The sequence below is a fragment of the Coregonus clupeaformis genome, chromosome 7 (genome assembly GCF_020615455.1).
Source record: "Coregonus clupeaformis isolate EN_2021a chromosome 7, ASM2061545v1, whole genome shotgun sequence".
Lineage (NCBI taxonomy): Eukaryota > Metazoa > Chordata > Actinopteri > Salmoniformes > Salmonidae > Coregonus > Coregonus clupeaformis.
The window spans coordinates 14,289,938-14,303,567 of record NC_059198.1 but is presented as its reverse complement, the minus strand read 5'-3'; the positions used below and the strand labels follow the sequence as shown (position 1 = coordinate 14,303,567).

Here is a 13,630-nt window from a genome sequence, read left to right as displayed (position 1 = left end):
CCTAATGATTATGACTGAAACTAATGATAACTCTACAAGAAAAATTAATAATAATTTAATTATTCCCAAAAAAAGACTGCAAGCTCAATTACTAACGTAACGTTGTCAGCTTTTTGGTACCATTCAAAATGGCTGATATACTACTGTCCTCTAGTGGTTGGAAGCTCACTGTGCGAGTCAAATAAGTAAATATCTGATAATTGAAAGACTAAAAATACTAATATTAGCGGCTGCCAAGGATGAGAGCACTGGCAACAATAGCAGAGCTCCAACTGCAATGCTGACTTTAGATTTTCAAACTTTCTCAATCTCAATTATCTCTCTGCAGACCAAATGATCTACCGTATAGAGGTTGTATTGAACATTGAATTCACTTTGTGAAAGTAATTGCTTTCTTCTTGATGAAGGTACTTACACTCATGATGATTTCACTGACATCAGATAATAACATTTAAATAAGATAGAAAACATTGAGCAAACAGATGCACTGTTTAAATGATCAATTACAATAACTATTAAATTGACGTTAAAAGATGTAGAAATACTTGTCCTAACAGGGCCTGGGGTGGTTGAAGGTCAGATGACTGTTGTCGATAGAAAAACGTCTACTTTCTCATGAACATTGATGGCACTTATAGGTACAAAAATAGAATTTCAACAATAACCCTGAGAAGTACTGTAGGCTTACTGTTTATTCAATCTGCTTTTGGAGAGTTTTCAATAAATTGAGCCCCTATCTCAAAAGATCCCATCTAGGTTATTATACTGTATCTGTCTGCTGTTCCAAGAAATAATCAACCTCCTTGGCCAACAGCTTGAGCATTACACTAACTTTGTTCCAGTCATTTCCGGAGTATAGCAGCACACTCATCAATGTTTAACCTTGTATGACTGTCTCCAAAACACACCTGAGTCTATATAACTTTCTCAACTTTTAATTAAATACATTTCCCTGAACTTGGCCAATTTAACAATTGGAAAGATAAAGTAAAAACCCAATTATAAACTTCTAGGTAGTTGCTATAAATAGGTGGTGGATAAAGTGAGATACATTTGACAATTTAATGATGATGAATAGGCCTTCCACAAAATAAAGTAAGTTATAATGTAATCTACTTTTTTAACTTGTGCAAAAAAAGCAACAGTGTTTCTATGGTCACTGTGATATGCTATCTTCATTCAGGTCTTTTTATGAGAATCATCAGTAGGCCTACACATTAATACACATGGGAAAGCATGTACTTTTAGCATAGAACACACACAATTCAAGTTTTTATATAATGCCCCTTGTGGATTGAAGACATGAGGCTGCTTGACATTGTAAACTCTGACAACAACACAAGACTGTTGGTTCACAATGGGTATGAAGTAGCCTGAATGCCAGTCTGTTTGTGCTGCCATGCCAACTCCTTGTCACATTGTCATGCCAATGAGCAATGGATTTGGCAAGAGCACAAACAGATCTGGGATCAGGCTAGGTATGAAGTAATACTGCCTTTAACTATTGGCATTTGGACCTTTACTGGCATAAGCAAATATCAGAAAAATATCAAGATAAAACTGTAACAGCAGAAACATTCAGTGATTTATTCTCCTTTGGAGCGTCATCCCTTTTTCGCTGGGAAGATGTCTATCTCCTTAATGATACGGTCCGCAATGGTTTTGATGTTTGCTGAAACCATTCTTCTAGACGTCAAGTCAGATGTACCTCCTGGATGGACAATACACATATTTATAGCATTTAAGTATAACTACACAGAATTACAGGTTGTTTTTTACTCAAAGACAGCAAATATATGATAAACAATTCAAAGGGCATAAATACACTGTAGTTTATTTTGTAAATGGAAAAAGATTGGCAAATGTTATCAACAATATTTTATTGGCAATTCCTCACGCTCAGCAGTTATCATGGCTGATTGTCTGTATCACTGAACTAGAGTCTGTACATACGATCCGCATCCATGAGCACTCCACCTGCCTCTGTGACAATGACCACCCCAGCAGCGATGTTCCAGCAATGGATCCCGATCTCAAAGAAGGCCTCCACTGCCCCCGATGCAACCAGGCACATGTTGGTAGCAGCTGTACCTGACCTCAAATCCCGGGAGAGGGAGCAAAAGAAAGAAGGAGGATTGGGTGTTAATTAAGACCTCAATTACTAACATATTCTAAACTATACAGGTAGCCTAGCAGTTAAGAGCATTGGGCCAATAACCGGAAGGTTGTTGGTTTGAATCCCCGAGCTGACTAGGTGAAAAATCTGTTGACATACCCTTGAGCAAGGAATTTAACCTTAATTGCTCCTGTAAGTCACTCTGGATAAATATTCACTTTTTGTGTGCAAATCATAACTTTATGAGAAATACCTTTTTTTACTTTGACCTCAACAACTAGAAGATCTTGCTCACCGTCTCTGGCTGTCTGTTAGAACCCAGCTCACTGATAATCATCGATTTCTTTATCTCTGCAACGAAGAAATGAAACACACATTGTGTATGTTTGTATCAGCCTGTGCAATATTTGTTAGATGCTATATAACATACCTAAGAATAATGATCAAATTATGTTCTGTTTTTGAATACTGCTGCACAGGAATCTGTGCATCTATTATCATGACAGTTGCTCAAGTGTGTATTCACATATAACCATTTGGCAGTGGATACTCTTGTCTCGGTCTTACCTGTCACATCAGACACTTGCAATCTCTCTCCATCAAAGAAAGTCCCCTTTTCTTCCTGTGTACATCTTGTCCTCTATGCAGCTGTACACAACACCAAACTGCAGCTGAGACGCCAGATGCGGCAGTCTGACCAAACTGCAGCTGAGACGCCAGATGCGGCAGTCTGGGTATTGCGCATACAGCGCAGCCTAGTGACATTCTCCTGTCCCAGCTGTAAGCACACTGGGAGCAGTGACATCCAAGCGATAAAACCTCACAGGACAGAGTTTTGGAAACCCTGCTTTAAAGAACGCTCAAGACGCTGCCAGACCCCTGGTGGAGTGGGCGCGTACACCGCTAGGTAACCCTTGCCCCTTGCTGCTAAAGTGAGGGAAAAAAAGTATTTGATCACCTGCTGATTTTGTAGGTTTGCCCACTGACAAAGACATGATCAGTCTATAATTTTAATGGTAGGTTTATTTGAACAGCGAGAGACAGAATAACAACAAAAAAATCCAGAAAAATGCATGTCAAAAATGTTATAAATTGATTTGCATTTTAATGAGGGAAATAAGTATTTGACCCCTCTGCAAAACATGACTTAGTACTTGGTGGCAAACCCTTGTTGGCAATCACAGAGGTCAGATGTTTCTTGTAGTTGGCCATCAGGTTTGCACACATCTCAGGAGGGATTTTGTTCCACTCCTCTTTGCAGATCTTCTCCCTTAAGGTTTCGAGGCTGACGTTTGGCAACTCGAACCTTCAGCTCCCTCCACAGATTTTCTATGAGATTAAGGTCTGGAGACTGGCTAGGCCACTCCAGGACCTTCACGTGCTTCTTCTTGAGCCACTCCTTTGTTGCCTTGGCCGTGTGTTTTGGGTCATTGTCATGCTGGAATACCCATCCATGACCCATTTTCAATGCCCTGGCTGAGGGAAGGAGGTTCTCACCCAAGATTTGACGGTACATGGCCCCGTCCATCGTCCCTTTGATGCGGTGAAGTTGTCCTGTCCCCTTAGTAGAAAAACACCCCCAAAGCATAATGTTTCCACCTCCATGTTTGACGGTGGGGATGGTGTTCTTGGGGTCATAGGCATTATTCCTCCTCCTCCAAACACAGCGAGTTGAGTTGATGCCAAAGAGCTCCATTCTGGTCTCATCTGACCACAACACTTTCACCCAGTTCTCCTCTGAATCATTCAGATGTTCATTGGCAAACTTCAGACGGGCATGTATATGTGCTTTCTTGAGCAGGGGGACCTTGCGGGCGCTGCAAGATTTCAGTCCTTCACGGCGTAGTGTGTTATCAATTGTTTTCTTGGTGACTATGGTCCCAGCTGCCTTGAGATCATTGACAAGATCCTCCCGTGTAGTTCTGGGCTGATTCCTCACCGTTCTCATGATCATTGCAACTCCACGAGGTGAGATCTTGCATGGAGCCCCAGGCCGAGGGAGATTGACAGTTATTTTGTGTTTCTTCTATTTGCGAATAATCGCACCAACTGTTGTCACCTTCTCACCAAGCTGATTGGCGATGGTCTTGTAGCCCATTCCAGCCTTGTGTAGGTCTACAATCTTGTCCCTGACATCCTTGGAGAGCTCTTTGGTCTTGGCCATGGTGGAGAGTTTGGAATCTGATTGATTGCTTCTGTGGACAGGTGTCTTTTATACAGGTAACAAACTGAGATTAGGAGCACTCCCTTTAAGAGTGTGCTCCTAATCTCAGCTCGTTACCTGTATAAAAGACACCTGGGAGCCAGAAATCTTTCTGATTGAGAGGGGGTCAAATACTTATTTCCCTCATTAAAATGCTAATCAATTTATAACATTTTTGACATGCGTTTTTCTGGATTTTGTTGTTGTTATTCTGTCTCACACTGTTCAAATAAACCTACCATTAAAATTATAGACTGATCATTTCTTTATCAGTGGGCAAACATACAAAATCAGCAGGGGATCAAATACTTTTTTCCCTCACTGTAGGTTGGAGGATGTCCTCTGGAAGTTGTCATAATTACAGTGTAAGTATATGGAAGGGGGTGAGAACCATGAGCCTCCTAGGTTTTGTATTGAAGTCAATGTACCCAGAGGAGGATGGAAGCTAGCTGTCCTCTGGGTACACCATGGTGCTACCCTACAGAGTGCTGTTGAGGCTACTGTAGACCTTCATTGCAAAACAGTGTGTTTTAATAAATTATTTGGTGACATTAATATATTTGGTACAGTTTTATCTAAAAAGGATAGCTTTTTAAAATGTTTCACTATTTTTATTTTCATGTAATTCACTGAGGAGGACGGTCCTCCCCACATTTACATTTTTGTCATTTAGCAGCAGACGCTCTTATCCAGAGCGACTTACAATTAGTGAGTACATACGTTAAAAAAAAAAAAAAATCATACTGGTCCCCCATGGGAAACGAACCCACAACCCTGGCGTTGCAAACGCCATGCTCTACCAACTGAGCTACACGGGACTACATTTACATTTACATTTACGTTATTTAGCAGACGCTCTTATCCAGAGCGACTTACAAATTGGTGCATTCACCCTATAGCCAGTGGGATAACCACTTTACAAATATTATTATTATTATTTTTATTTTTTATTTTTATTTATTTATTTTTTTTGTGGGGGGTAGAAGGATTACTTTATCCTATCCCAGGTATTCCTTAAAGAGGTGGGGTTTCAAATGTCTCCGGAAGGTGGTGAGTGACTCCGCTGTCCTGGCGTCGTGAGGGAGCTTGTTCCACCATTGGGGTGCCAGAGCAGCGAACAGTTTTGACTGGGCTGAGCGGGAACTATGCTTCCGCAGAGGAAGGGGAGCCAGCAGGCCAGAGGTGGATGAACGCAATGCCCTCGTTTGGGTGTAGGGACTGATCAGAGCCTGAAGGTACGGAGGTGCCGTTCCCCTCACAGCTCCATTGGCAAGCACCATGGTCTTGTAACAGATGCGAGCTTCAACTGGAAGCCAGTGGAGTGTGCGGAGGAGCGGGGTGACGTGAGAGAACTTGGGAAGGTCGAACACCAGACGGGCTGCGGCATTCTGGATGAGTTGTAGGGGTTTAATGGCACAGGCAGGGAGCCCAGCCAACAGCGAGTTGCAGTAATCCAGACGGGAGATGACAAGTGCCTGGATTAGGACCTGTGCCGCTTCCTGTGTAAGGCAGGGTCGTACTCTGCGAATGTTGTAGAGCATGAACCTACAGGATCGGGTCACCGCCTTGATGTTAGCGGAGAACGACAGGGTGTTGTCCAGGGTCACGCCAAGGCTCTTCGCACTCTGGGAGGAGGACACAATGGAGTTGTCAACCGTGATGGCGAGATCATGGAACGGGCAGTCCTTCCCCGGGAGGAAGAACAGCTCCGTCTTGCCAAGGTTCAGCTTGAGGTGGTGATCCGTCATCCATACTGATATGTCTGCCAGACATGCAGAGATGCGATTCGCCACCTGGTTATCAGAAGGGGGAAAGGAGAAGATTAGTTGTGTATCGTCAGCGTAGCAATGGTAGGAGAGACCATGTGAGGATATGACAGAGCCAAGTGACTTGGTGTATAGCGAGAATAGGAGAGGGCCTAGAACTGAGCCCTGGGGGACACCAGTGGTGAGAGCACGTGGTGCGGAGACAGCTTCTCGCCACGCCACTTGGTAGGAGCGACCGGTCAGGTAGGACGCAATCCAAGAGTGAGCCGCGGGGGTGATTCAGCAGGGAGGAGAATGAGGCAAAGAGCTTCCTAGGGTTAGAGGCAGATGCTTGGAATTTAGAGTGGTAGAAAGTGGCCATAGCAGCAGAAACAGATGAAGAAAATGTAGAGAGGAGGGAGTGAAAAGATGCCAGGTCCGCAGGGAGTCTAGTTTTCTTCCATTTCCGCTCAGCTGCCCGGAGCTCTGTTCTGTGAGCTCGCAATGAGTCATCAAGCCACGGAGCTGGAGGGGGGAGGATCGAGCCGGCCGGGAGGATAGGGGACATAGAGAGTCAAAGGATGCAGAAAGGGAGGAGAGGAGGGTTGAGGAGGCAGAATCAGGAGATTGGAGGGAGAAGGATTGAGCAGAGGGAAGAGATGATAGGATGGAAGAGGAGAGAGTAGCGGGAGAGAGAGAGCGAAGGTTGCGGCGGCGCATTACCATCTGTGTAGGGGCAGAGTGAGTAGTGTTGGAGGAGAGCGAGAGAGAAAAGGATACAAAGTAGTGGTCGGAGACATGGAGGGGAGTTGCAGTGAGATTAGTAGAAGAACAGCATCTAGTAAAGATAAGGTCAAGCGTATTGCCTGCCTTGTGAGTAGGTGGGGACGGTGAGAGGGTGAGGTCAAAACAGGAGAGGAGTGGAAAGAAGGAGGCAGAGAGAAATTAGTCAAATGTAGACGTAGGGAGGTTGAAATCCCCCAAAACTGTGAGGGGTGAGCCATCCTCAGGAAAGGAACTTATCAAGGCGTCAAGCTCATTGATGAACTCTCCAAGGGAACCTGGAGGGCGATAGAGGACAAGGATATTAAGCTTAAATGGGCTAGTGACTGTGACAGCATGGAATTCAAATGAGGAGATGGACAGATGGGTTAGGGGAAAAATTGAGAATGTCCACTTGGGAGAGATGAGGATTCCTGTGCCACCACCCCGCTGACCAGATGCTCTCGGGGTATGCGAGAACACATGGTCAGACGAGGAGAGAGCAGTAGGAGTAGCAGTGTTTTCAGTGGTAATCCATGTTTCCGTCAGCGCCAAGAAGTCGAGGGACTGGAGGGTAGCATAGGCTGGGATGAAGTCTGCCTTGTTGGCAGCAGAACGGCAGTTCCAGAGGCTGCCTGAGACCTGGAACTCCAGGTGTGTGGTGCGTGCAGGGACCACCAGGTTAGAGAGGCAGCAGCCACGCGGTGTGAGGCGTTTGTGTAGCCTGTGCGGAGAGGAGAGAACAGGGATAGGCAGAGGCATAGTTGATAGGCTGCAGCAAATGGCTACAATAATGCAGAGGAGATCGGAATGAAATGAACTAAACATCTGGGAAAGGAGAGAGCGGGGCCTCCCTCACCACAACTCCCAAATATAACTCTCCCAACTTCCACCTCAGAAACTATAATTGTTTCACTGAAACACCTGAATATAACTCTCCCAACTTCCACTTTAGAAATTAGAATTGTTGTAAACTAGAGCGGTTCAATGTTTCTAGGAATAGACTCTAACTTACTTTATTCAGCTAGCTAACTTGGTACAGTATTCTTCCATGAAAACCGCCCAGGGCACCGTATCCTATGACGCCATAGCTAACTAGCATGCTAGCATCCAATAATACACGGTATAGCACCAATACTTGGTTACAACAAACTACCAATAGTGTGTTAACACACTAAACAGATAATTCGTGTCCAGTTCCTTTCATAACGCAGCAATAATTAAACGTTGGCTAGCTAGCACAAAGTCAGTCATGCTAGCTACACAAGTGGACTACACATCTCGAATGTTCAGAAAGGGAAGCTTTATGTTGCAAAATTCTCATTGACTAAAGTTATATTGTATTTAGCCGCTACAGTACTGCTAGCTGGTAGTGTTGGCTAGCTAGCAATGGCTGTGGTGTTGACTTTGTTTGAAAAACGGCGTCGCTGCGAACGAGTGTAGCTGGCTAAAATTATATTGTATTTAGTTGCTACAGTACAGCTAGCTGGTAGTGTTGGCTAGCTAGCAATGGCTGCTGTGTTGACTTTGTTTGAAAAATGGCTTCGCTGCGAACGAATGTAGCTGGCTAAAATTATATTGTATTTAGTTGCTACAGTGCTGGTAGCGTTGGCTAGCTAGCAATGGCTGCGGTGATGACTTTGTTTGAAAAACGGCGTCGCTGCGAACGAATGTAGCTGGCTAAAAGGATATTGTATTTAGTTGCTACAGTACTGCTAGCTAGCAATGGCTGTTGTGTTGACTTTGTTTGAAAAACGGCGTCGCTGCGAACGAATGTAGCTGGCTAGCTAACCTCGATAGTTTCTCTATACTACACCTTTATCTTTGATACAAATACAACTATGTAGCTAGCTAACATTACACTAATCAAATCGTTCCATTGCAATGTAATGTGTCATATTACCTGCGGAGCGAAGTACAGCATGACTACTCACCTCACCTCGCCGACTACTCTGAGGAGCCTCCACTGCCATAACCCCACTGCCACCATGGGGTACTCTGTTCACAACGCTGATGACGCAAACCGCTCGCCCACATGACGCCATACAGAACCTAGGTCTGCAGTTGTGAGGCCGGTTGTATGTACTGCAAAATTCTGTAAAACGACATTGGAGGCGGCTTATGGTAGAGAAATTAACATTCAATTATATGGCAACAGCTCTGGACATTCCTGCAGTCAGCATGCCAATTGCACGCTCCCTCAACTTGAGGCATCTGTGGCATTGTGTTGTGTTACAAAAATGCTAATTTTAGAGTGGCCTTTTATTGTCCCAAGCACAAGGTGCACCTGTGTAATGATCATGCTATTTAATCAGCTTCTTGATATGCCACAACTGTCAGGTGGATAGATTATCTTGGCAATTGAGAAATGCTCACTAACAGGGATGTAAACAAATTTGTGGGTAAAATTTGAGAGAAATACGCTTTTTGTGAATGGAACATTTCTGGGATCTTTTATTTCAGCTCATGAAACATGGGACCAACACTTTACATGTTGTGTTTATATTTGTGTTCAAGTTTTATGGTATGTAAATTTTGCCAGGATGTTATACTCATTACTCATACTATTATACTCATACTAGTTCTCTTCAAGTAGCCAAACAACTAAGCTAGGCTACTTAATTGGGAAGATGTGGTCGTGTTAAAATGTAGGCTAAGTAGTTTTTGTGGATTTCTGTTCTCATTGAAAAGTGTTTGTTTATTGCTTTAGTATATGTTGCTGTCAGTGGTATAAAATTAGCGATGTATCCCACTGTCCATGTTTTTCTGTGCAATAGGCTTTTAATTTGAGAGAATTCCAAGAGTGTGCAATGCTGTCATCAAGGCAAAGGGTGGCTACTTTGAAGAATCTCAAATATAAAATATTTTTTTATTTGTTTAACAGTTGTTTGGTTACTACATGATTCCATATGTGTTATTTCATAGTTTTGATGTCTTCACTATTATTCTACAATGTAGAAAATAGTAAAAATAAAGAAAAACCCTGGAATGAGTAGGTGTGTCCACACCTTTGACTGGTACTGTATGTTGAAATGGAACCACATTTTTCTGTCTTCAGTCCTTTTATAAATAGGATAGATAGGCTAGATGGGCTATGGTATAATTCAAATGTGATAGTCTTCCTATAACCAGCCTGAGTAGGCCTAAAGCTCCATTCCTATTCTATTCAGAGTTGAGAGAAATTAATCAAATTGGAAACGAGCTACTATCATGCTGGTTAATGCGATGCATGTCTGCTGAATTTCGAAAAATCCACCAACACTCGGCACCTACTCAGCCAGTCAGGAGCCTGTCGTGGAAATTCAACACTAAGGACTCAAAGTCAAAGTAAATTAAGCAATTTTTATTTAACGCGCAGAGAGGTTCACAAACTCAATACAAGCTTGATGAAAACTCTAAAAGGGGGCATTCCCTTTCAGTCCTTTTATACTGCTACACAAACAAGTTATAAGCATGATTTACATTGTTCATTATTAACGTTGGTTCCTGCATGTGACTGACTGATACCTCACGAGTATTCTTCTCTCAAAGCTGAGACCTTGTATCGCTTATCTAGTCCCAAAACAATATTCTGGGCTAACTGCCAAATTGCTTGGGAGTGATAGTGTGGTTTCCTCTTTTGTGCAATCAATCAGTCACTCGCATGAACCCAACCAAGACAGGTTATTACAGAAGCAGCATTGTGTTAAACATACGTTCCTCGAGGGGATGAGTCTGTCGTGATCACCTTGCGGGATGCAGCTCAGCCCATGGGAGCCCCCTGGCAATAGCAAAGGGTCCCACCGATGGGCCATGGCCCATAGGCCTGACGGGGACACCCAAAGCAACCGGCTTAGGCTGCGAGATGAGTCCAGGTGAGTGGCTAGCCCTCCGCACTGGAAGGGCCGCATTAACAATAGCCCCAGGGGAACGACTTCCATCACAGAAGACATCACCCCCAGTAGGCGTAGGCACTGCCGAAAACTCATTGTGTGACCAAGGCGAAATTTGGCTTAGCAGAGCCGGAACCCGAACACCCTCCATATGGATAAAAAAGCTTGATAAGCAAGTGAGTCTAGCATGAGACCAAGAAACGGAATGCGCTGAATTGTAGCCTGTACCCTGAAGTCACTGTTCGCATGATCCAGGGTCACACTGCGCATGCGCACCATTGGTCGGAGCAGACAGTGAGCCTCCCGTAAAGTGCCATCTGAAGGGGCGGGACGTCACCTTGTGGAAAGAGAGATTGGTTATTTTCCCATGTCCACCGTGGAGAAAGGACACTTTTCATCTAACTCACATGCGGGAGACACAACACCTTTGACATCCCTGAACACTGTGGAACTTGGGGTTGAAAAAACAGTGTTTAAGTGCCACCTGGGGGTACTGTTGTCACAACGAGCCTGTTGTCACAACGTTATCATGGAGGTTACCCTACTGACCAGTCATAGGCAGCCTACTGGCAACAAAGTGCCTTGTAACCTAGCTGGGAATGGGACAGACAGCTCTGAAAAACAGCCCCCTTCTGTGGTAACAGACAGTGGCTATTCATAATCTAATCTAATAGGCTCTATGCACGCATCACTTCCGCATTGGCGTAAGGATGCTTGGGCATTTCCGGTTACCGGAAAAAAACATTAGACAGTGACAGTAGACCGTTATGATGGCAGAGATGAAGTTTACAAGGTGTTTGCTGGAGTTGCCTAAAGTATCTGTTAATGATATACGGAGGGTCGTCCGGACATCCAGTACGACACCACGTAGCAAACTGGATAAAGGCTTCAAATTTTACGTTTCTTATTTTCTTTGCAACTTTGAAGGTAATATGCTAACGCTAGCTAGCCTGAGCTAGAAGCCTTGCTTTGGTGTTTTAAGTCATGACTCCGTCCTGCTTCAGGTTAATCATGCTTTAAATAAAGTTTAATCATGTGTATATGCCTCTCACTTCATGTGTTTGTACTTTTATGAAAGTATCAGGTAAAAACAGGGCTACAAATGAGATCTCTGTGAGAGCCCACTGCTACCGCTCAATAAAGAAACCAAAGCCACCACACCAGCTGAGAGTAGGACTAGATTATTGGCATTGCCAGTGTGAGGGACCTCATCAGTCTTTGCTACACTTCGTGCTCTTGTCACCCGTATGATCTTGCAGGTGGCTGGCTCTATCTGCTTCCAAAAGGCCATCAGGTGGGCATGACTTGCAAACCTGTGGGACATACGTGTTACATTTCTATATGTTAAGTGTCCATACACAACATTAAATTGCAAGCATGTTAGCATCCTTATTGACAGTTATACAACATCTTAGAACATTTGGCACTAAAGTCAGAAACTGGACCACGCACACGTCAGTCCTTTTGCTTACTGCTCTTAGTATTTTTAAATACAATTAATGCGCTAGTAGATAGCCTAGATCTAGATAGTTTTAGATAGATACTTTACTCATCCCGAGGGAAATTCAAGGTTTCCAGTAGCTTACAACAACACACATCACACATGCAACATTTAAACAGATAATAATACTAGTCATTGTTGACAGCTCAAATACATAGGCCTATATATTAAACATATTGGACATTTTAATTTACCTTGTGAAAAACCTTATGTCATCATCAGATCCAGCAAACCGCTCCAAGCAGAACTTGCTGCTGATAGTTATCTCCTCAATTTGATTTCGGAGCCTTGCTATCTCTACACTAAGTTCTTCATTGTGGTCAAGGGACATATCCAGCGCAGCATGTTCAGTACTGTTGCAGTAGTCATGGTCAGGAGGACAGTCCAATTCCACAGACGGATCATTCATGGTTTCTGTGTTGGGACGCTCGGTCCTTTCCCAAACTCCGGGCCGTGGGACTGGAAGACTGAAATTGTTCCATTGAAACAGCACTGGAACAGCTCCCTTCTTCAGACGTCTGCACCCAGCTGGAGTCGGAGGCTCTATCACATCTTCACTTAGAAAGTGTCGGCTGCAGAGTCGTGTGTTTGTTGTAAGAAAGTTGACTCGTCGAATGTTAATCACCCACCGTTTATGTAATTCACTGTCTTTGGGAAAAGTAAAAAAAACCAACAGAAGAATTGCATCTGGCAGACACTGTACATTGCGGCACACAGCAGTGATGGCTGGAAGAGCTGTCATCCCGTTTTTGAAAGGACACTTTCGTACGTTTACACGTCATCGTGTTATAAGTCAAGACGAAGTATTACAAGTAAAAACATTAACATAAACATTAAGATAAACAACAACAACGACGAAAATGAACCGTTTCGGATGTTTTTGACGACAAGCATTCAATGCTAGCATACGGTAGCACAGCATTCTACGATAACCGGAAGTTTACATCCATCCTGAGATTTAACCGGAAATATGTCATGCTCGCCTGTGCATATCGCCTATTCCCAGGAATAAAAAGCGCTGAGCTGGAGGAAGACAGCTAATTTGGGGTTTCATCCGAACCACAGAGACAGTGTATGGGAAAACAACATGTCCAACCCTGCTTGTTCCCTCGACTCTGCTACCGACCACCAATCACCTACAGGGTCCATAACCTGTATCACTAGACACCTTCCTCATAGGGACTAGTGAGCTACAGGCAGGAATCAGCAATGAATCCCAGAAATGTGCCACCTATAGGGAGGGGTGCCCTCTTGTGGACAGAGAGTGAACCACCCAATGTATTAGTCCCACCCTGGGGAGATTGATATAACCCTTGACCCTGTGGACACCATGGAACGCGTCCAACGACCCAAACCATCTCCGCATCCCGCAACTCAGACTCACTGACATATGGAATTGTTTTAAGATGGTCACACTATGGTTCATTTAGC

General features: G+C 43.9%; 1 pseudogene; it reads right to left on the bottom strand.

Moving 5' to 3' along the window:
- Positions 1 to 1,549: 1,549 nt before the first annotated feature.
- On the bottom strand, positions 1,550 to 12,608 carry LOC121570273 (annotated as a pseudogene).
- Positions 12,609 to 13,630: the final 1,022 nt, after the last annotated feature.